The sequence below is a fragment of the Lygodium microphyllum genome, chromosome 11, assembly GCF_053477565.2.
Source record: "Lygodium microphyllum isolate KBCC chromosome 11, Lygodium_microphyllum_v1.1.10, whole genome shotgun sequence".
Taxonomy (NCBI): Eukaryota; Viridiplantae; Streptophyta; class Polypodiopsida; order Schizaeales; family Lygodiaceae; genus Lygodium; species Lygodium microphyllum.
The window spans coordinates 130,221,601-130,245,716 of record NC_141145.1 but is presented as its reverse complement, the minus strand read 5'-3'; the positions used below and the strand labels follow the sequence as shown (position 1 = coordinate 130,245,716).

The following is a 24,116-nucleotide window of genomic DNA, read 5'->3' as shown; positions in this document are numbered from 1 at the left end:
CCGCATCAATCAGTACCCATTGGACACTGCCTATTTCTGCCTACCCACCTCCCCCTCCTACTTATCCCCCTCCACCACCTCCTTGTTATTCCACTTATCCGACATCTCAAGTTTATCTACCCAATAGATGAGACATATCCTCAACTCCCAAAACCTATGGAATCTTGTGCAAGGGTTGAAACCCCTACCTGATCTCGCATTTGTTTCATATGAAGTTGTCTGCTCATGTAATGCTAAAACTTGACTTACTGCTATGCAGCCCGAGATAGAACCCATCGCATCAATTTGGATCATGAGCTGCAACTCTTTAAAATCTCTTCTGAGGCTCTATAGCCAAGCACGTCCAAGTAGGAAACAACTCCTCGGTCAATGATCCACACTCACGATCGCATCAGTTTTTCCTTGGACTTAGATCAAGCTACATTAGATGATATATATTATGTCCCCAACCTTGGGGTGAACTTATTATCCATTCGACAACTTTACCGGTTAGATCAAGCAGTCTTCTTCAGAGCGACCACAGTCGAGGTCCTTGACTCTCAGACTAGTTTAGTGATTGCTCATGGTGAGGCACAGCCTAGTGGCCTATATCACATGACACAGTTTCTTTCCGAGCCGACACCTGAGGGCTCTAAGTTCCATCAATTCTAGACTTTAGTCACTACACAAGACCCTACGAGCACTTAGCGTCTTTGGCATTTTCGTTTAAGGCATCTCGGATATGACTCTGTTTATGAGTTGTCGCATCGACAGATGGTTGATGGCCTTCCTCGCCTGAGGCTATGGTGGGATATTTGTAAAGCTTGTCAAATTAGGAAACAACACCATATCCCATTTCCTCAACAGTCTACACATAGGGTTGAGACACCTCTCAAATTGATTCATATTGATCTTTGTGGTCCGACATCCACCGTGGCCCTGAATGGCCCATTGTACTTCCTTTTTATTATGGATGATCACTCTCGCTACATGTTGGTGTACTTTCTCAAACAAAAGTCCGATACCTTCACATACTTTTCTACTTGGATGTTGCTAGTGCATAATCAGATTGGTCATCGTGTAGAATGCATGAGGAGTGATAGCAGGGGCAAGTTTACCTCCCACGAGCTTTCCAAATTTCTACAAGAGTATTGTATTTCTCGCCAGCTCACCTCTGCCAACTTCCCCTCACAGAATGGAATCGTAGAGCATAGAAACCACACCATCATAAACATGGCACACTCCATGCTGTTCACAGCACAGCTCCTTGAGTGCCTTTGGGTCGAGGTTGTTAACACTTCGGTGTACATCCTCAACCAGTGCTTGACTGGTTATTCCTCATAGGCCTCCGTATGAGACATTCTTTGGCTCTCCGCCTATAGTTTCGCACTTTAGAGTCTTTGGGAGTCGTGCTTACACGCATAACCTTGACGACAAAATAGGCAAGCTCACTTCCTTAGCTAATCTCTTGATTTTTGTAGAATACCCCTGTGAAGCGGAAGCCTATCAATCCTTGGACAAACAAAGTGATCATTAGGAGAGATGTAGAGTTTGATGAAAGGGACATTGTGCAGTCTTCTATAATAGATATTGTGCCTTTTCCTCACATTGTTCCTACTAAGATAGTGCTTTCTAAGCCAGGTCTACTACCCGCTCCTGATCCACCCATAGACTCTTCAACCTCCAAGCCCTCTCCGCGAGACCTATTACCTTACTGGTACCAATAGACCATATGGGATTCAAAGTTTCTTCCACCGGATTTCACTCCGGAGGGCCCTAGAAGATCTGCCCAGCAAGCTTGCACCTCAGGCTTCATTTGCATCACTATTTATAACTAATTATATAGCGAATTCTGAGCTAGATTGTTGGCAACAAGCTCTTTAGCATCCCAAATGGTAAGAGGCCATAGAAAAGGAGCTTGAGAGTATTGACTAAAATGAGACTTGGACCTTGGTGGATCATCCAAGCCACAAGAAAGTCATGGAGACAGTGGATTTTTAGGACTAAGCTAAAAGCTGATGGAGCTTTGGACAAATACAAGGCTTGCCTTGTGGTGCAAGGGTTTCGACAGAAGTAAGATACTATGAAGAGACTTTTGCTCCTATAGCATGGTTGATTTCATTTCATCTATTGGTTACGCAAGCCACTCACTACGGTTGGCCGATCTATCAGATGAATGTCAAAAGCGCCTTTCTAAATGGTTATTTGGAAGAGGATGTCTATGTGGAGCAGCCTCCCAAATTTTCTTCTGCTGATTGGAAAGATAAGGTCTTTTGCTTGTGGAAAGCTCTCTACGGGTTGAAGCAAGCACCGCACTCATGATTCCAAAGCATGCATGAGTTCCTCAGGACCATAGATACCATTCTACCCCACCTGACCCGAACTTATATGTCTATACTACTTCAGAGGGGACCAGCTACATCCTACTCTATGTAGATGATTTACTTATCACCCATTTTGACTCTGCCGCCCTAGTAGAGATAAAGGCCTAGCTTTGCTCTACTTTTGAGATGACGGACCTTGGTTTGTTGTCTTATTTTTTGGGAATGGAGGTAGTTCGATCTGAGGGTAGTAATTTTGTCTCAAAGCAAAAGTATGCTCTTCAATTAGTGGACCCCAGCATTACATGGCTTGTGGCTTTGCCTCTTAATCCCACAGTCCATCTTTCTAAAGATACCCTCAGTTAGCCCTTCGATGAGCGTACCTATAGGCTTGTTGTAGGGAGGTTTCTTTGGTTGATTCACCCTAGACCAAATTTAGCTTATTCTATTAGTTTGCCTAGTCAATATTTCAATGCATCTAGGATGTCACATTGGATTGCTTATTTACGTATTTTGAGATATTTATGGTATACCTATTCTTATGGCCTAACTTATGGATCTAGTTTATGTTTGCAGGGATATATTGACTCTAACTAGGCAGGAGATCCTGACAACCGACATTCCCACGATGACTGGTTACTCAGCCACCTTATCCTTTTTGAAACAATGAATGTCAAACAGCCTTCTTCTTTTTTTAAAGTGATTCCATCTACCTTTGCAGGACTTGGTAGGCCACGTGGCAACTGACGAGCACCCCTTGTCCAATTGCATGGCCTCTTTGGGGTGACTACTTGGACTCCCTTGGTAGGATAACCATCACCTCTGTAGTCAGTAGGCTACTAAGCAGCCATCATGCACCCTTTGTCTGATGCCTTGGCTGCTTTAGGATGGGACACCTTGGGTTTTTTTTTTTAATATCAAAACAAAAACTCTCAAAAATTCGAGTTGGGCTTTCTTTCTTGCTTAATTTTTGGGCCTAAGAGGGGGTGTTGCTAAAATAAGCATTATATGATGCTGAATTAGATTCTTAAACAGCCCCAAAAATGCTTAATTAATTGAATCCCTAATTTGGTGTACGGTTCAAGAGAGTTTTTAAATGGTGCATGGTATGAGGTCCCAAAACTTTCTATAAATAGACTGGCTGCTCTCCATTTCAGTCTCAATCTCGTTCTTGTAGGTTTCATGTGTTGTACCTCTACTTCCCATACCTCGTTCACAGAAGACATCATGGTCAAACCCTCCCCTTGCTGTATGCTACGATTTGGCACCTAATTCCAGCCCTGTCTTTGCCTGTTGGCTATCGCCTTCATCTGGAGCTGCCGCATGGTCCTCTAGAGCTACGTTTACTGCTAACGTCACTTGTAGGAGTTGTAGCCATCTAGACACTATCTCTGTCATCCTGATTTTGTGTTTGCTCTTTACATGCTCATGAGCTAAGATTGGAGCTTTGACTCGACATTGGCTATCATTCACTATTATGTATGGACAGTAGATGCTACCGTAAGAGCTTTGTAAGTTACTTGGGTTAGATGCTCCCGAATATATGCTACTTGGATCTTGGATGTTTGGATGTCTTCCCCTTGATGTTTTGAGCTTCGTTTGCTAGTCTGGCATTCGACTTTTGTTCCAATGGGAGCCACTACTCAACACTTGGATGTTACATTGAGCATTTGGTTATGTAGTTGAGCTTGAGGGTCTTATAGTGAGACCATGGGACTTAGTAACATGTACATGCACAATTGGTGCTTAGTGGGCTGATCTACCATTGCTTTTGAGCCAGCACCTATCTTTATCATGCTGTTGTCAGTGATGTATACATCTTGGTTGGCTATGTATTGAGCTTCCGCTACATTGCTCAATCTGTTGTGCATTTGGTTGGTCTCCTCTATTACTCATGAGACCTACTATATGCATGATGTTTATGCCTATGGGATATACCTTAGTCTAACATATTGATCCTTTGACAGTTCTCAGTGCCGACAGTTCTCAATGCCGCTCACATATTCACTCACTACTAGTCGCACCTATTCCCTGACGGTTGCAGTTTGTCTTGTATCAATGATTGCCCCTCTTTGGCATTGATTTCTTACTGTTGTACTTCATTTTCAGCATGCTGCAATTGCAGTTTACTGCATTGTTTATGCGAGCAGTCATCTCTATTTGACAATCTTTTCCATTGAATTTGTGGACAGCTCATTACTTGGTCAGTACCCTGTTGAGAAACACTTCACCCTTCACCCCAAGTTTGCGTTTTTGTGTTTCTGCATTTTGCGTTTAGGGTTTGCAGCCCCAAAAAGGGGCACCATCCTAGAGTGACTATGCTTATTTATAGGCCACTCTCTCATTCATTCCTTACGGCTGATTCATTCATTTCATCACCTCTTCTCTCCAACCTCTCCACTGCCCTCACACCCCTTTAGGAAGACATTGCGGTTTGTGGTTCATGGCTGTCTTCATCATCTTCCTTGTGCTACAGCACCCTTGTTCCCTTGTATCACATTCACTCCATGCTTCAGAACTTCATCATTCCATTCATCAGAGTTTCTTCTCTCTTCTCTTCTCTTCTCCATGTTTGTCAAGTTCACTCCATGTTCCTCCTCGCAAACCCTACTGTCTCGCTGCTACGTTATCTTTTGACATGGTATCAAAGCTAGATCTGCTCAAACAACAGTAAAGATCCTCCACTCTAGTCAAGGCAAAGACCAGTGGCGGTTTCGGCATCCACTTCTCTTCTTCTACTACTGTGTTTTACTACCGCGTTTTACTGTTGTGTTCTATTGCGGCATTCTATTGCTGTATTTTACTGCAACGTTCCACTATTGCCTTCTACTATAGTGTTTTATTGCAGCATTCTATTGTTGTGTTCTACTGTGGCGTTCTACTGCCGTGTTTTACTGTGTAGTTCTACTATGGTGTTCTACTGCAACATTCTACTGCGGCATTTTACTACTGTGCATTGGGAGATATCATTTTTCTCCCCTTATCCAGTTTACCACACCGGTACCATGGCGTCTCCCCCAACAGATGACGAGACTACTAGGTGCTCCTACTGTGGCGTTCTACTGCCGTGTTTTACTGTGTAGTTCTACTATGGTGTTCTACTGCAACATTCTACTGCGGCATTTTACTACTGTGCATTGGGAGATATCATTTTTCTCCCCTTATCCAGTTTACCACACCGGTACCATGGCGTCTCCCCCAACAGATGACGAGACTACTAGGTGCTCCTACTGTGGCATCACCAAACACACCACCGATGCTTACTGACTTCAACCTTTGCTTCCCACCCCCTCAGAGTATATACGTCTTCCACCATGCACTCCTTGTGCCACCTCTCCTTTCTGGGCCACAGAGATCGTTCTGCATCGGCTATCAGAGTACTATGCTCAAGGAAATAAGACCCATTCGATGAGCACTAAGTCCTTTCGAGCACATGGAGGATCGATTGGCGCTACGACCTCTTGAAGATCGTCGCAATGCCAGAGGCAGTCTTCTCCCACTTATTTTCAGGTACAATGGCTTCCACGACCTACGAATCTACAATCCGCTCCATCAAGAGACAGTGATTATTTGATACCGTCTCCTCATCAAACTGCTCCTTCGAGAGACAATGGCTGCTCGACTCCTTTCTCTTCTTCGGCTAGCCAGTCCGCTCCACTGAGAGACAGCGACTGTTGCCTACCTCTTGCTCATTCTGAGCCCCACCCTTCCCCATCCTCGACTACTCAGGTTCGAGAGGCTACGTCTAGGAGCTCTTCGGCACTCCAGATACCTTCTTCAACATGATTGGCGATACTTCCTTCGTCATCGGATGCTTTGCAGTCCGCGAGCCATGAGTGGCTAGATTTTCTTTCTCTCTCAGACTGGGATTCAGAGGGGGATTTTCTTACTTTGCCCTCAAAGGGGGCTTCCAGTTCTTATTCGGCTTCAGAGGGGACTCCTATTGCTACTCCTTTCAATTTAGAGAGGGACCCTATGTGCCATGAAGTTCTTCACACACCACCATCTTTCACTAGCTCTCCTTTGAGCAGGCATTTTCTCTACTCATACCCAGGATCTAGAGGATCTACCTAGATCGAGACCCTTGGATCTTCAGCAGCGACTTGGTGGTTAGGCCATCGTATTTCTTCCAACATGGAGTCACGAAGCTAGTGGCTTCTCTTCCGAGATTGAGTTTCAGGTTCTACAGCTCATCCAATCTCCTGACTATCTTCAAACGTCTCCTTTCAAGTGGTATTCTCAAATTGCAGGATGGACCTTCTTCGTCCCTTGGTCACCATGGAGCCACCTCCTGAGATCAAGTACACACATATCCTTATGGTTCTCAGCACCACACAAAGTCGACATTACTCCTATGCATTGTATATTTTCATCATCTTTGTACTAGGGCGCTTGGACAAGTGAACAATTTTCCCACGAGAGACACTATCCAAGTGGCACCTGTTGCATGAGCATTCTTCCGCATGTAGCATTGCATCTCCACCTCACTCTTCTCTTGTTCCCCTTTTTGGGCCTGAGAGGGAATGTTGAGAAACACTTCACTCTTTACCTGCAGTTTGCGTTTTTGCGTTTAGGGTTTGCAACCCCAAAAAGGGGCGCCATCCTAGACAGACTGTGTCTATTTATATGCCACTCTCTCATTCATTCCTCACGGCTGATTCATTCAATCTGTCACCTCTTCTCTCCAGCCTCTCCACTGCCCTCACACCCCTTCAGGAGGACATTGCGGTTCGTGGTTTGTGGCTTTCTTCATCATCTTCCTTGTGCTACGGCACCCTTGTTCCCTTGTATCACATTCACTCCATGCCCTTTTGTGCATTTTCTTGGTCTCGTGATGGCTGGTGGTTCTAATGATAATGCTATATTTAATATTGGCAAGTTGGATGGCACCAACTACAGTTATTGAGAAAGGCCCAAATCTAGCAAGTTTTAGTGTAGAAAATACAAGCCTTTGAAACATTAGGGTATCAAGCCCGAACGTATTGATACAAAGGATTGGGCTGAATTGGAAGAGCTATGTAAGTCCACCATTATTTTGTCCCTCTCTGAGAAAGTTTTCTATAATGTTGTCTCTGATGGGAAATCCACATGGAACTTATGGAATAAGATTTGCAACGTCTATGACAAACAAAACCCTACTTCTCATATATATCAACTGAAGCAACTCATGGACCTTCACATGAAGGAAGGAACTTCAATGTCAACCCACTTAAAATGAGTTTCATTCCATTCTCAATCACTTGTCTTTAAGGGATTAAATTCAAGGGTAATCTTCCCCCTTTGTTCCTCTTGGTTACATTACCTAAATCATGGGATACATTTTGCATTGCTATGTATGTAAGCATGCCTGCTATTGATGGGCTAAAGTTACAAGATGTAGAGGGTGCACTCTTGAATAAAGAGGTTAACAAAAAGAATGTCAATGCTTCCGGCACCTCTCATGTTGTGACACTTAGAAGCAATAATGGCAAGAGCGGTAATGACCATGTTGGAGAGACTCTCAGCAGTCTCGTTCTTAGTCACGTGGACAGTCTCACAGTAAGTCTCATGGACGTAAGTCCTCATTGACTTGTCATTACTATGGAAAAGAAGGACACATTCGACCATAGTGCCGTAAAATGCACCAAGACAAGCGCAAGGAAAAGGGCAAGGGTAAAGTGCAGGACAAAAATGATAATCACAGCATTGTCCCTAGCAAGTCCAACATTAAGATTGAAGAGATTAATGTCGTGCAAACTGATTCTGATGATGATTTCATACTAGCAGCTGCTTCTCTTGATACTTAACAGAGCTGATTGATGCTTTGTCAGGATATAGTCAGTGTTGGCTGATAGATTCAGACATAGTTTTTATCAAACGCGTATGATTCAGTTTGCAAACGTCTGAAAAACATACGATATGAGAAGTATGAAATGTTATTTCAGACGTGACCAACTTTTGAGGGGGAAAAACAGAGAAATAAAAGCAAATTTCAGCCAAAAGGCTGTCACCTAGCAAGGAACACAAAAAAACATTGTGATTTCAGCCAGAAAAGTATCATCTCACTGTCACCTGCCTTCACTCTCCCCCAGATTGTCAAGAAACAGCTTCTCGGACTGCACACATGGTCTGCTCAGCCTTCAGCCTTGACAGGACTGCTTCAAAGTTAAACAGTATGCTTTCTCTTCCTGTTTTGTCCCTCTCTCTCACTTTCACATGTACTGTAGCCTGTAACTGCTTTTGTTTGTCTGTAATTTTATATTCTATCTCTCTCTCTCTCTCTCTCTCTCTCTCTCTCTCTCTCTCTCTCAAGTCTGAGACTTGAATGGCTGATTGCTGCAGCCTGCAAATTTCTTGAGTAAAAGTCTGAAATTTCCGAAATTTCAATCATTAACAGCCAGTAAACTCTCAAATTATTCAGAAATACTCTTTTGCCCTTTAGTATTGGTCTTTCAATCTCTAAAATATCTTGTTCAAAGTCTGAAATATCTGAAATTTTCAGAAATTTCAGACTTTAATAGGCTCAAACAGCCATTGACTGCTTTTTCCCTTTAATATTGGGTTGAAAATCTTTGAAATTTCTTGTTAGAAGTCCAAAATGTCTGATATTTTAAACATTAACAAGCTAAGATTGAACTCGTTTGCCCTTTGCTATTGGCTTAAAAATCTCTGAAATTTCAGATTTTACAACTGAAACTGACATTTCAGCAAGATTTATTAGTTATTATGTCGTCATCTAATGAAGCTTCATCCCCATTCTTATGCATCAAGCTGACACAAATGGGAAGAAAGAAAAAAACAGAGTGGGAATTTGTAACAACTATCAAGCTATGTGGAAGGGGGCAATTTACTTGCAAATGCAAGTGGTGTCAGCATACTTGGGATGGAGGCCTGTCTCACATAAGAGCCCACTTTCTTGGGCTTAAAGGTTTTGGGGTAGATAAATGCTCACAACCACCTTCACATGTGAAGGAGACATGTCGACAATTGCATTTAGAAGCAGGATTTGTTGCTCCTTTTGCAACTATTGATGAGTCTGTGGCTGACTGATTTGGAAGAGGGTTCACATGGGGAGGCAAGCATTGCATGTGCAAATGCCCCTAATGTTTCAGCTACAGGTGCAAGTGGTTCCACTTCTTATAGTGTTCAGCCATCAAGCTCCAAGAAGCAAAAAGTGGGCAAACCACAGGGAGCTTTGGAGAAGTATTGGAATATGCAAGCAAGGCACAATGTTGATGTTGCCCTTCGCGAGTTTTTATATGCTGAAGACATTCCTCATTGGAAAGTGAGGAGTCTATATTTTTTAGACATGGTGAAAGCAATATGGGAAGTTGGACCAAGCTACAAGCCCCCCTCTCACCACATGCTTCACACAAAGCAACTTAATGATGAAGTCAAATGCATTGATAGAGAGTTGCTTGACATTTGAAATAAGTGGAAGAAATATTGATGCAGTGTTTTATGTGATGAATGGTCCGCCGACACTCGTCATAGACCCATTATTAATGTCATGGTATGTTCCATACATGGTTCTGTGTTCATGAAGGTAGTAGACACAAGTGGACAATATAAGTCAAGAGAGTACATCTATGAGATTTTAAAAGATGTAATCTTGGATGTTGAGCCGGAAAATGTAATGCAAGTGTGTATAGATAATGCAGCAAATTGTGTGTGAGCTAGACAATTGATAGAGACACAATGGGCTAACATTTTCTATTCTAGGTGTGCTTGTCATTGCTTGGATCTCTTTTTTGAGGATATTGATCAATTATCTTGGGTTGCTCCTATATTGGCTGATGCAAAAAAATTTGTCACTTTCATAACTCAAAAACATACAATCTTGGCTTTTATATCGCAAATTCAGCACAAAGGAGCTGGTAAAGCCAGCTCAAACAAAGTTTGCTTACATGTTTATCATATTGGTAAACTTACTAGATGAAAGATGCTATAATGGCTTGCGACGTATGGTTGTGAGTGAAGATTAGACTAGGATGAGAGTTTGCCACATTGATAAAGCAATGCAAGTGGCTAGTATCATTTTAGGGTTCACTTTTTGGCAGGATATAAGGATTATTTTGAAGATAAGTGCACCTATATTAAAGGTTCTTCGCCTTGCAAATAGGGAAGGTGCAACAATGGGGCTTGTTTATGAATTGACACATCATATTATTGAGAAAATACAAGGTATTGAGGGTGTGAATGCTAGTAAATTGCATCAAGTTAAGGATCTTTATGTCGATAGATGGGATATGTTGCACTCGCCTTTACATGCAGCTGATTATGTTTTGCATCCAATATGGAGATCAAAGAATCCACATGGTAATAGTGAAGTACATGAAGGTTGGATGAATGTGATTGAGAGGTACACTCTTCATGATGTTGTAAAGCAGGGTGTTTTATGTGATGAATTGGATATGTATGAGTCACAGGCAGGTGGATATGCACACCCTCTTGCAAAGGATGTGGCAAGGATGCACCAAGGAGTGAAGTGGTGGGAAACATTTGGGGCTTGCACACTTCATTTGCAACAATTGGCGATTAAGGTGCTTTCTCAAGGTACTTGTGCATCTCCTTGCGAAAGGATTTGAAGTACCTTCTCTTTGATACATACAAAGAGAAGAAACAATTTACTTCCAAAGCATACTAAGAAACTTGTCTCTAAGATCAAAGAAAGAGGATGGGAAAAAAATAAGGTTACTTTGGAAATGCTTAATAAGGAAAAGGATGATGATAGGATTCTTGCAATTCAAGAATTGCAAGAAGAGTTGGATAATGTCAACATTACAACAAGCAATGCTTCTCTTGTTGATCAATACAAACCCGTTAGAGAAAACTAAAGGTTTTTGAAATACCATCACCATCTTAGAAGCCTAAAATGGAACAATAGCATCCCCCTACCATTATTTAACCTAGGAAACCAAATCCAAAAGGAAAAGCATGTAAACCACTTGAACTACTATGAAAAATGCAATAAGGAATACTATGAACTCCTCATTTGAGAATTCTAAACAATTTACTGCTCCCATCCATCTATAGATCCGAGTAAGTAATCATCCTTGACTACTACCACTGGTAAACCCACAAAATTAATACTTTTCAATCAAGACTGAAATTATAATAGTCATAGATCTTGAGTGTAACTACCTCCACCAACTCAACCAAGAAACCCATAATGATGATGAGGAAGATGAGGAGGAGCAGAATGATAAGGATGAGGACATTGATGAGGAGGAGGAGGAGGAGGAGGGTGCATCTTGCCCATGATCATCGTGTGTAATCTTTTTTCCATATAGTTTGCTTCAGCCTTCTATTATAGTTTAGAATCTAGACTACTATTATACCATGATGTGCTTCAATTGTGTCTTGACTCAAATAACTTGAAATCAAATCTAAAATCTTCTTGGCTAATGGCTAATCAATGTTGTGAACTTGTAAGTTGTGTCTTCAATCTTAATTATTCATCGACTTATTGAGAGACTGCAATGCCTATTTTGTAGAATCTAAAGTTGTTGAAACAATGAAATTTTAGTTTTTATTCAATATGTTAGCTTAATACTAGGTTATATACATTTTTATTGTTTTTAATATGAAAATTAGAGCAACATATGATTCAGCCCGAAGGCCCGAATCATACTCCAATCGTACTTTCATACCCGTCTACGTATGACGCATGATTGCCACATGAAAAAACTATGGATTCAAAGCTTCCTTTCATGTGACCCCTCATAGAGAGTGGTTTCATTAATGATGTCCAATTTGGTTTAGGTAGCGCGTTCACTCTTCATGATGTACATCATATACTAGCTCTCACAAAGAGCCTTATCTCTGCTAGCACTTTGGATGATGCAGATTATGTAGTTTCTTTTGGTGATTCCTTATGGAAGATTACCTCACTTAACATGTGGATTAATTTTTAATCACACAGTTAAGTAAATGTTACATATGTGAGGTATAACTGGGGTTAGAGTAAATTTACAAGCCCGAGATCCGAGGAAATCACAGGATATCAAAGGCAAAAGTTACTATAAGTTATGCTACACAAGTACTTTGTGATATCTGATACTAGTTGTTGGCCTAGGTTATTCATTTGGCCGTAAGTGTCAAATGGTCACACTAGAGAAGTGATGTTTAATGGTACCTCACACCAATCTGATGATCAAAGATGGCACATAGACACTCTGGAATGAAAGTTGCTAGCCAATTTAATTATTGGCTAGTCAGATTTTTTTGGGAAGCACCGAAAAATTTATTAGATTAATTTTTAGTATTTAAAGACCAAAAAGTAATATTTAATTATGGATAATGCTAAAAAAACCATTTGGAAAGGCTGCCACTTATCAAAAATGTCCACGCAAGACTGAAAAACGTCTTTAGAGGTTGGGGAGAGGCATTTTAGTACATTCAGCCTGCAAAATACAAACAGGATATGTTGTTGGTCTGATTTGCAGCCATTGATGGACCTTTTGAGGCAAGCAAGGGCAGGAGAAGACCAATAAACAGCAAGTAATAGCGTCTATATGTTGTTGAGACAGGTAGCAGGAGTAAATGACTAATTTTCTTCAACTCGTTGCATCTATAAGCTATTGAGACAAGGCAGCAGTGGTAAATGACCGATTTTCTTCAATTCTTCGAGAAGAAAGTCTAAATTTTCTCTGTCCTCGACATTCTCTCTCATCTCCTAGTCTTTCCACAGCCTTGCTCCGAAGATTATGGCATTGAGATCACCAAAGGCTCAAAAATTTCAGATTTCTCTGCTGTAAACCCTAATCTACCAGCAAAAATTAGGGTTTAGCAGCCTTTGAAAGCATGCCAAAAATTGGAAGCTCCAAGACTTGGATTCAACAGGGCTGAAGCTGTTTTCAGTCAAATTCAGGTGGAGAGACCAGAAAATCAATGAATTCGGGGTATTTTCCATCTCCATCAAAGCAGGTGAAGGCCAATTGACTGCCCAAATCAAGAGGCAAATCAGATTAAAGACTTGTTGGTCGTTTTAGACAGCGAGGGGAGTTGGAATACCGAACGGGATTGGGAAAATCCCATCGTACATCAACTTCTTCTTCAATTAAGTTAAAGAAATACCGAAAGGGGTGCCAGTGTTGGAGCGAATAGGGTGTCCATTGTCTAAGATTGGGTTCCATTGTCAGGATACAACTCAATCCCTTGATTTGGTAGGCCTGAGACACCTAATTGCAAGCCAAAGCTTTGTGCTAGTGCTGATTTTTACTCTCAACTGAGAAATTACAGCCATATGTCTTCGTACCATGAGATGGACTCAAGCAGTAATGATGCCTCTCAATATGAACATTCAAATGGAAATGAAGGAAATGCAATGCCTGACCTCTGACAAGGCTCACCATGGGCAACAAGCTAAAAATATTGCTGTTGGGCAAGATGCATGACCTTCAAGGCATAAGGAGGCTAATGGTGACCAACAAAGTGAAGAGGAATTTGACGACCAGTTCAAGAATCGAATGAGGACAGCAACAAATCTCTTTGCTCAATTAGCAAGGGGTCCTCAATTTACCCAACTTTTAAATGTGCTAAAAAAGGACAGCAAAGGCAAGAAGAAGAAGACATCTTCTACACCTTTGGGACAGCAAGATGCATCGAAGATAATGCCAAATCCTTCATTTGAAGCTCCCAAAGATGCTAATGAAACAAAATAGTTGGTATCTACAGGGCAAGGAATGCAAATGCAAGGCCATCATAGAAGTGCCAATCCAATGGATTTTGGAGAGATGGGCATGCATGCTATGATAGAATAGCCATGATATTTTCCTGGAAGCACAATTTTTCATGCTATGGTTGGACAAGGACCAAGGACCACATATGGAAATGTATGGCACAAATCCCTGTGGTATGCAGCAACCAATGCATAGTGTGAATGGCCCCATGTATTTGGATATGGCTGAAAATATCAAAAACCCTATGTATGGCAGCATTGGCTTGATGCCCAGGGCACAAAGTAGCATGTTTGCTACTACATCAATATCCCCGAATGCTTATGGGGCTCAAGTAATGAATGTTGGCCATCCAAATGCTCCGTTTGGCATTGGTTTTGGTGTAAATTTAGCAAATGCACCCCTTTTGCAGCAGCCAATGTATAACAACTTGACATCCAAAAGGGCAGCAAAAGACTACGATGAGGGTGGAAAAGCAGTGAAGTTTGAGTCCTCCAATGGTGTACAAGATAGGCTGAAAGCTTTGACTTTCATTCAGTAGTTTGATGCAGCCTATTCAGGGGGGAACTTCACGGAGTCCTTGAAGATTTGAAAGGCAACCAATTTCTTGAAAGGGAATCCATTACAATGGTGGTCCGCTCTTTTGATACAAGATAGAGCACCGTCAATGTGGATACAATTCAAGCAAATATTTGCATCGAATTGGTTGACAAGTACCTTTTAGATGGACATCATGACAACTTGGAATAAGCTGGATGCTAAGGAATGTAAGAATTTGGACCAATATAATAAAAAGTTTTTGGGTGCATTGCTACCTATTACTCTTATCACCCCGTATCCCTTCATGAGCAAGTGAAAAAATATGTTTGTGGGCTGCCCAAAGAAATTAGGGATTTTTGCATTAAATCCACCATGTCTAACATGTCTCATCTCATAGAGACTGCTGTTACAGCCGATGCTATGCTACGTAGGAAGGATTCAGGCTTCCTAGAGAGTGGAAAGAAGCCGAATAAAAAGTTGTTTAAGGTTAAGGAAAGGGGCACATCTGAAAATCAACCTGAAAAGAGGCAAAACAACAAAGAAGGGGCTCAAAAACATTGGCACAATGTAGAGAATTTATGGCTATAACTAAATGTTGTATTTGTGAACAAGAGGATCACATTGCAAGGGACTGTCCCAATACATAACAAGCTAGAAAAGTAGAAAATCAAGGAGATTCTAAAGGAAAGAAACCCAAAACATCAGTGGGATTGGTACCCAATGTTATTAGTGATCAGCCCAATGATCAAGCTAGTGAGTTATGCAGAGCATTGGGCCGGAAAAATTAGGGATCAGCATGCATTGATTTTCTTTCATAATGGTGCACAAGCCAACTTCATCTTTGTTGACATGGTAGCCCGTCTAGGCATCAAAGACGATGAGATGGAACCCATGGGGGACATTGGAGTGGTATGTAAAGGCCATGTAGAGCCTATCATGCCGCTCATTGGAAAGCTTCGATTGCGTACATACGAATATGTGGACAGCGAAGAGTTCTTCATTGCTCCACTTGAGGGTTGTGGTGTATTGCTTGGTATACCATGGTGTCACCATATGCATGCAGTGATTGATTCCCATGCAAAAAATATCAATATTCAGCATAAGGAAAAGGTAATCACACTTGATGTAAAGTTGAAAGGTGAATCTATCCCTATTGTATCTGCAGCTCCCATTTCTTAAGTAATGAAAAATCATCTTTCAATGTACTTGGTTTTTACTAAGGATAAAGATGATAGTAAGAATGTTGGGAGCATATCTAAGTTAGAGAAGGATCACATGTCATTTTTTAGAAATGTATGTTGATTGCTTATAATGTGCCCATTACTTAGTTTATTTTAATAAACAATACATTCCAAAAATTGATTTATGTTGAAAACAAAATGATAAAGATTGCACATTTTTAAAACTAGGTCTAACTATGAAGATAATTGTTATTATCAATGAGGTATTATGTGCCAGTTCATGGAAGGAAGGCTTGGAAAACCCTCCCAAGTCAAGCTTATTAAAACTATGTTTATAGTATAGAACAACAAAAAGACCTAGCCTAGTGGATAGTCACTTGGCAGTTAAGTACACTTGGTAACGACACTGCTGGGATAGATGACCTCCTGGAAAGCTTTTCCTACAACTAGTGGAAGCTTCTCGCACGCAACCAACGGCACCAACGAAGCCTGCCAAATATGCCAAGGTCTATACCTTGGTCATCGCCTTAGTCGTGAGCCTTGGAGTGACACCCGCCCGACAACGCGACATGCGGTGCTCACCCATATATTCGTAAATTTTTATCTTCACGCTACAAAAACGGAGCCTCCTCTCTGACGTCATCAATGATGTCATCGAAGACGCTAAAAGCAAGTGTTCTCTCTTTATCATCGATGTTGTCATCGAAAACGCTAAAAAGAAAGCGTTTTCTCTTTTTTACCCCCCCTCCCCCCGATTACTATATAAACAGAGGTACAACGTCACGTCAAAAGAAAAACCCATGCAGAAGTCTCTCTGTTGTTGGCACGACGAAGCTCTGCTGCAATCAGCCGAGCCTCTCTCTCTCCACACCTATGCAAAAGCGCTGCTCAAATCCATCAAGTTTCCTCCATGGCTCCCACAAGACGTCGAGATACTGAGTGAGGTCATGCTCGAAGAGCTCCCCAACTCGAGAAGTAGTTGCTGCTGAGGGAACTCAACACAAAGTTGAAGCGCAAGCAAAAGTTACCCCCGAATCCATTCAACCCAAAGGATCGATTATTCCACAACAAATCGAGGTTGCGGCCATAACCCCTAATCACGATGGATGGCCAAACAGAGATAATCAATTTTAGTACATAAGAAAAGGATTACTTGTAAGCTATCTACAACTTCCTAATTTTTCTATTGTTTTTTTGCATCTTACGATAAAATGAGGGATAAGTTAGTAATGTTATAAAAGCCCATAGGATAAGTCTATTACATAGATTACGATTAGTTAGAACATACTTAAACTTACAAAAACATGTTAGTATTATCAATTACTTTTTAGGAAAGAACACGGAAATTGATGAGGGAGACAGATTCTATGCATCGCATACATTGACAAGTGTGTTAAAAATGTTTTATGATTATAACTGCTTTTGGATTTTTGAATAATGAATTATGTCTCTTATGATTCTGTGCTTGCACAATCGGACGAGTTGTGGATTGTGGTGGTTCGAGACATTGGAGTCTCCAACCCAATGCTTCCTAACACTACGAAATGTGGAAAAACTCACCTACGAGTGGGGATCCTGTGCTCTGGAGAAAGGTAGGTGTTTTTGGTTTTTTATCACTCAAGCACCTAAGAGGGCAAAGGGCCGAGTGATAAGTGCCTCTGTTATGTAGGACGGCTCCTAAGGCTCAAGGAAGCTTAGAGGGGCTCTGAGCCAATAAATTTCTTGTTGACCATGAACGGAGTGCGATCACATACAACTCAATCCCAAGAGATTGAAAAGTCCTATCCTAAGCTAGTAGATAGTGTCTTTCTACGGAAAGACGGATTTTGTACCACTCTGCAAAGTGATGTTTCTGCTTGTTATTATGAAATAAAGTATTTAATTTCCGAATTGTTTGTTATGTACTAAAGATTGAGTTTAACGAACCCAGTTTAACGGAGTAATATAAGGAAGTTATTTATATGTCTAAACAGTGTGGTAGTATGCCTTGCTAATTAGAAAACTAAAGCAAACCCAATCGAGAAAAGTGGAAGGCTTCGATCCTGACGATCGAACGCTTATGGCTGGGTGGACACAATAAGTCGAGTAACTTTCCAACACTAGATAGAGCTGATTAAATTGTGACCCTCCCAATATCGGTAGGATTAATTACCAGGTTTAATACAGTTTAGGGGGACTGAGCTGAGATTTCACCTTATGGGTAGGGGGATCAAGTTATACTCTCCCCTGTCTCTCACTCTCTTTGAACCAAGTGCGGTGTTAACCTCTCCTGCCTTTGATTGATTACAAAGTGGTCTTTCTTAGGTGGGCGTTAGATTGCTGTTAGAGGTGACTCGTCCACGCTTCCCATGTGAAGTAGAACTGAGATTCCCATGTTGAACTAAGTCCTAGGTTTCCCATGGGGAGACTGGATGGTGATGTACATGGATATGAATTTTGGTCAACTACTAAGAGGACTCCTTCGAGTCTATTGGAGAAGGCACCTCACATTGCTTCACTCAGTCACTTCCAGGGCAACTACTGCCTGAAAGGCTAGAAGATCATGGCATAGATCTTATCCCTAGAAGTAGCCTACCTAATAAGCCACCCTACAATATCAATGCAGCCCAACAAGAGAACATTATGAGTCAAGTGAATGAGCTGTTAGAACAAGGATTGAATCAGTCCAGCTCATCTCCCTTTTGTTCTCCAGTGCTTTTGGTGAAGAAAAAGATACTTCATGGTGTATGTGCATTGATTATCATGCTCAAAACAAGATCATGATAAGAAATTGCTTTCTAATTCCTCGGATTGATGATGTTATGGATAGATTGCAAGGGACAGTCATATTCAACCGTATAGATTTGAAAAGTGGGTATCATCAAATACATATTCAACCAGAAGATGTACCTAAGATAGCTTTCAGGACATCTTTTGGATTGTATGAGTTTCTTGTTATGCCTTTTGAACTCACAAAAGCTCCTACCACTTTTAATCCAATGATGGATCGCATCTTCACACCACATAGAGGATTTGTCCACACTATCTTTGATGACATGATTGTCTATTCAAAGAACAAGGAGGAGCATAGAAGACACTTGGACATTGTATTCACTCTGCCTCAGCATAGACAGGTTATCAATGACAAGAAAAGTCAATTTTTCTTCTATGAAATCCACTTTTTGGCGCATATTGTATCAGCTGATGGTATTTGCATGGACCCTACAAAGGTTCAGGCAATACGATCATGGCCACCTTTGAGGAATGTGCATGAGATCCGCAGCCTCTTGTGTTTATGTTCTTACTACAGGATGTACACGGGTGAAATTACATCTCCATTGCATGCTTTGCAAAAGAAGAATGTGCCATTTAGATGGACACTTGTGGAAATTTCAGCATTTCAAAAGTTGCAGCAAGATATAACTTCAGATCTTGTGCTTGTGTTGCCTGACCTAAGGAAGTCATTCATAGTTCTATGTGATGCATGTGGTAACAACATTGGGGTTGTTCTTATGCAGAACGGCCGAGTTGTGGCTTATAAGAGCCAATTTCTCCACACTACATAAAAGAATTTGCAAGTCTATGAGAAAGAGCTCCTGGCTATAATTCATGCACTATCTACATGGGAACATTATTTTTCGGGGGCTGATTTTACAATGCACACAAACCATCAAACTTTGAGATACTTTCTAACGCAAACAAAGTTGTCAGAGAAGCATTTGAGATGGGCAAATTTCCTCTCTATGTTTCACTTTCAGATTGTACATATTCATGGTATAAAAAATGTTGTCGCTGATGCATTGTCACATAAGCCACAAATTTCAGCCTTGAGCATGGTTTATCACACTAAGTTTCATGCTATGAAAGAGCAATATATTGTTGATTCGAACTTTGCTAATATTTATGATCAGCTTTGCAATGGCCAAAGGCATAAACACTTTGTGCTAAGAGATGGATTTCTAATGATGCATAGACGACTATGTCGCAAAGCAGTTAAGGGCCAGAGTTATCATTGAAAAGTCATGCTCCTCCGTATCCAGGACACAGAGGTATGGATGCCATGATCAAGGCAATGGAGCATTTCTTTTATTGGCCAGCTTTGAGGCATGAAGTAGAACAATTTGTTAAGACATGCATTGTATCTCGAAAGGTAAAGCATGACAGGCAAAAGATGCTCGGTTTGTTGCAGCCCCTACCTATTCCAAATAGACCTTAGCAGAGCATTGCAATGGACTTTATTTTGGAGCTTCCTAAGACACCTACAGGGAATGATGGGATATGCACTATGATTTGCAAGTTTAGCAAAGAAGCCCATTTTATTCCAGTGAGGAAGAAAATAAAGGCTGATCATCTGGCACGATTGTTTTTGCAACACATATTTAAGTATCATGGTATGCCAGAGTCCATCATTAGTGATCGAGACCCTCGAATGACCAGTTTATTTTGGAAGGGGTTGTTTGAGAATATGGATAGCACGATGAAATTCTCATCATCCTTCCATCCACAGACAGATGGTCAGTCTGAGAAAGCAAATTCCACAGTGTTAGATCTTTTAAGGTGCTATGTTTTAGACCACAAACCACAGTGGAAGCAATATTTACCCTTGGTCGAGTTTGCTTACAACAACACAGTGCATAGTTCCACAAGCAAAGCTCCATTTGAGGTGGTTGAGGGTGGCAAGAAGATACTACCTATTCTGCAAACTAAGGATAATATCTTTGAGGCTAATCGTTATGTGGAAAACTTAGATGTAGCCTATCAAAAATAAAATATACACTTCAAAGATCGCAATAAAAGCAAAAGAGGGCAACTGATCGGCACACACGTGCTTTGCAATATGCGGAAGGTGATTATGTATTACTACGTTTTGAAAAGGCAAGGCTAAAAAAGATGAAAGGAAGAGAAAGATTGTATCCAAAGTTTAGTATGAGATAATGTGGGCCCTTCCAAGCGTTGGAGAAGATCAGGATATGGCATATCGGCTGAAATTACCTCCACATTGGCTGATATATAATGCCTTTTATGTCAGCTTGTTGAGGCCTATTCATGGTGACATGCCAGAGGATATGTCTACTGAAATTCAGCCTGAGGTTGAGGAGCTAGAAGAGATTTTGGTACCCGAGTAGATTTTGGTACGTAAGGAAAGAAATGTCAAAGGTAAAGTTTCTAGGAGATACTTGGTGAAATTTCAGAATTATCCACCAATGGATGCCAAATGGATGAAAGAGGATGACTTGGCAAACCATCCTCAGTTTTTGCAGCTTTACCTAGATGCCTTTCAGCTAGAGCCAACTTTAGTTCAAGCTCCGTCAGGTTCAACAAAGCAAGGATCCGAAGTATTGCCTGATGCTCAAGGGGGAGGTAGCACTTCCACTCCTCCAGTTATGGACAGATCTTATATGTAGTGGATCTTGAACATATTCAGCATGCATCCGAGGTATTGTGCTGACAGTATGTTTGCCATGAGGTCACTTCTTAGTGTACTAGTCACTGTGAGATGTATGCAGATGGGTATCAGTTTCACACAGGCATTGGAAATATACTTTTGCATTAGCTTATGATCAATTTGGCATGACTTTTGTCTCAATTTTGAGACAAAAATTCCAATCAGTTTCAACTCAGCTTTTAATCACCTTAAGAACCGTTTAGGGTCACTTTTGGGATTAGTTTTTCCATTGATGGCTGGTCAGTTTTTGCAATGAGTTTGTGATCAGTTTGGGGTCACATTTGCAACAGTTTGTGATCAATTCTCGGATCAGTAAGTGATCAGTTTATGATCAGATTATACTCAATTTTCAATGGTTATAATATGGTGCCATGGACAATAGCATATGTTATTATGCCATTAATGTTTTAGCCATGGTTTATGCTTGGTTATGCCACGCTATGGTTTTGTTTTGCCAAATGAGTTTAGCACATGAGAAATAGAGATGTCTTATGATAATCAAGCAATGTTCTTAAGATTCTTTGTGAGTCTTATGTTATGTTATGTTGGTTGGTAATTTTCAGCATGTGTTGGGCATATCAAATGGTTGAGCAGACTGCAATAGTGCACAATGTTGTGTTAACTATGATGCCTTGTGGAAATTCCAATCCACTATTTTTCTTTTGATGCATCTAGCAGTGCAATCGAGGACGATTGCAAGGATTTAAGGGGTAGGACTCTCATGAGGATATGTATTTTTGAAACCTCACTTAACATATAGATTAATTTTTAATCACATGGTTAAGTAAATGTTGCACATGTGCGGTATAACTAGGGTTAGAGTAAATTTACGAGCCTCGAACCCAAGCAAATCACGAGATATCAAAGGCAAAAGTTGCTATAAGTTATGCCGCACAAGTACTTGGCAATATCTAGTGCCATAAGTTGGCCTAGGTCATTCATTTGGCCATAAGTGTCAGTTGTTGCTGACACTAGAGAAGTGGTATTTAATGGTACCTAACGCCAATCTGATGGTCAAAGATGATACAGAGACACTCCGGAATGGGAGTTGCATTGCCAATTTACTTATTGGCCAATCAAATTATTTTTATGGGGCACCGAAATAATTATTATATTAATTTTCAGTATTTAAAGACTGAAAATTAATATTTAATTATGGATAATGCTAGAAAAACCATTTGGAAAGAGTGCCACACTTATCAAAAATGCCCATGCAAGACTGAAACACGTCTTTAGAGGCTAGAAAGAGGATTTTAGTGCATTCATCCTACAAGAGAGAGGGAGGAGATGCTACTAGTTTGATTTGCAACCATTGGAGGACCTTCTGAGGCAGCCAAGGGCAGGAGAAGACCAATCAATAGCAAGTCATAGCATCTATAGGCTATTGAGATAGGGCAACAACAGTAAACAGGGTTGTCATGTACGAAAGATACGATACGGTACAGTACGATAAAATACGGTACTAATTGATACCTTATGATTTTATAAGATAAGATACGATACGATATTAGTACGAAAAAAAAAAACAAAAACTTGGTTATTTTGGATTATAGATATTAGAACACATGTTTAGAGCTAAAATAGCAATGTCACTTGAGTTAATAGGATGAATACATGAGGATAACAAGGAAAAACCTCATGCACAACATGCGCAATATGCTACTAGAAGACAGATGGGAGTGTATATGTAATACATCAAAGAACAAAACAAAGTTTAGGGTGGATGGACAAACAGGCTCTTCATTCTTTTGTGTGTGTGTGTGTGTGTGTGTGTGACGAGAGAGAGAGAGAGAGAGAGAGAGAGAGTATGTGTGTGTGTGTATGTGTGTGTATGTGTGAGACTTGGAATTATGATAATAAACATAAGGCTTAGGAATTGGAAGATATTGTATGGTCTAGTCTTCAGAGGCCAAAAATAGCCTATTTTTTAGTACGAAATGGTATGGATACATACCGTACCGTACCGTACGAACTAGTCCGTACGTAGTACGAATGCACCTACGACAGTAAATGACTAATTTTCTTCAATTCTTTGCATTTGCAATAAAAATTGGAAGCTCCAAGTCTTGGATTCAACAAGGCTGAAGCTGTTTTCAGTCAAATTTAGGTGGAGGGACCAGCAAATCAATGAATTTGGGGTATTTCCATCTCCATCAAACCGAGTGAAGGCCAATTGATTGCCCGAATCAAGGGGCAAATTAGATTGAAAACTTGCTGGCCATTTTGAACAACAAGGGGAGTTGGAATACCGAAAGAGATTGGGAGAATCCCATTGTACATTAACTTCTTCCTCGATTCAGTTAAAGAAATACCGAAAGGAGCGGCAGTTTTGAAGCTAACAAGGTGTCCATTGTCCAAGATTGTAAGTTATTTTGCATTTCTCAGTCTTATAATACATGTTATTGTTGTAACTAAGTTGTAATCACAGAATTACCACCCATCCATGGAAGCAAGGTTGGTTTCATTACCAGTTGGAATCTTGTCATTGTACGCGCTAGATCAATTAACCATGTTTTGGCAGTGGATACGGTTCCACATGTATCTCTTTGGCATCATCGCCTTGGGCACATATCCTTGAAAGAAATAAAAATACATATCCATTTGCAGTATCTTCCGCCCCTCGACTATAAGTGCTTTGAGTCTTGTGATCATTGTTTATATGGCTAGCAAACACGTAATATGCATAAAAAGTCAAGTATGACACGCATGGGTGAGCCTTTGGCTCTTATTCATTCAGCAACATTATGATTTTAATACTCTATGTGAATGATATACTGATTGTTGGGAGTGCTCATGATGAGTTGGATGCCTTGAAAGGTCTGCTCAAGCAGAGCTTTGAGATGAAGGGCATGAGACAAGCCTTACATATTCTTAGGATGTGCATTACGAGCAATCGCTCTAAGGAGCTTCTATACTTATCATAGAAAGAGTATATCCACAAGGTCTTTGAGTGGTTTTATCTACAAGATGTTAAGCCTATTGGCTATCCTTTACCTTCTCATGTGAAGGT

At 40.7% G+C, this 24,116-nt stretch overlaps 1 protein-coding gene and 1 pseudogene across 8 annotated transcripts in view; one reads left to right on the top strand and one right to left on the bottom strand.

Moving 5' to 3' along the window:
- Positions 1 to 24,116, bottom strand: part of ALA2 (aminophospholipid ATPase 2) — a 120,915-nt gene that overhangs the window by 52,893 nt on the left and 43,906 nt on the right. The gene's annotated exons all lie outside the window — the stretch shown is intronic.
- LOC148029380 (uncharacterized) lies at positions 9,719 to 11,116 on the top strand (annotated as a pseudogene).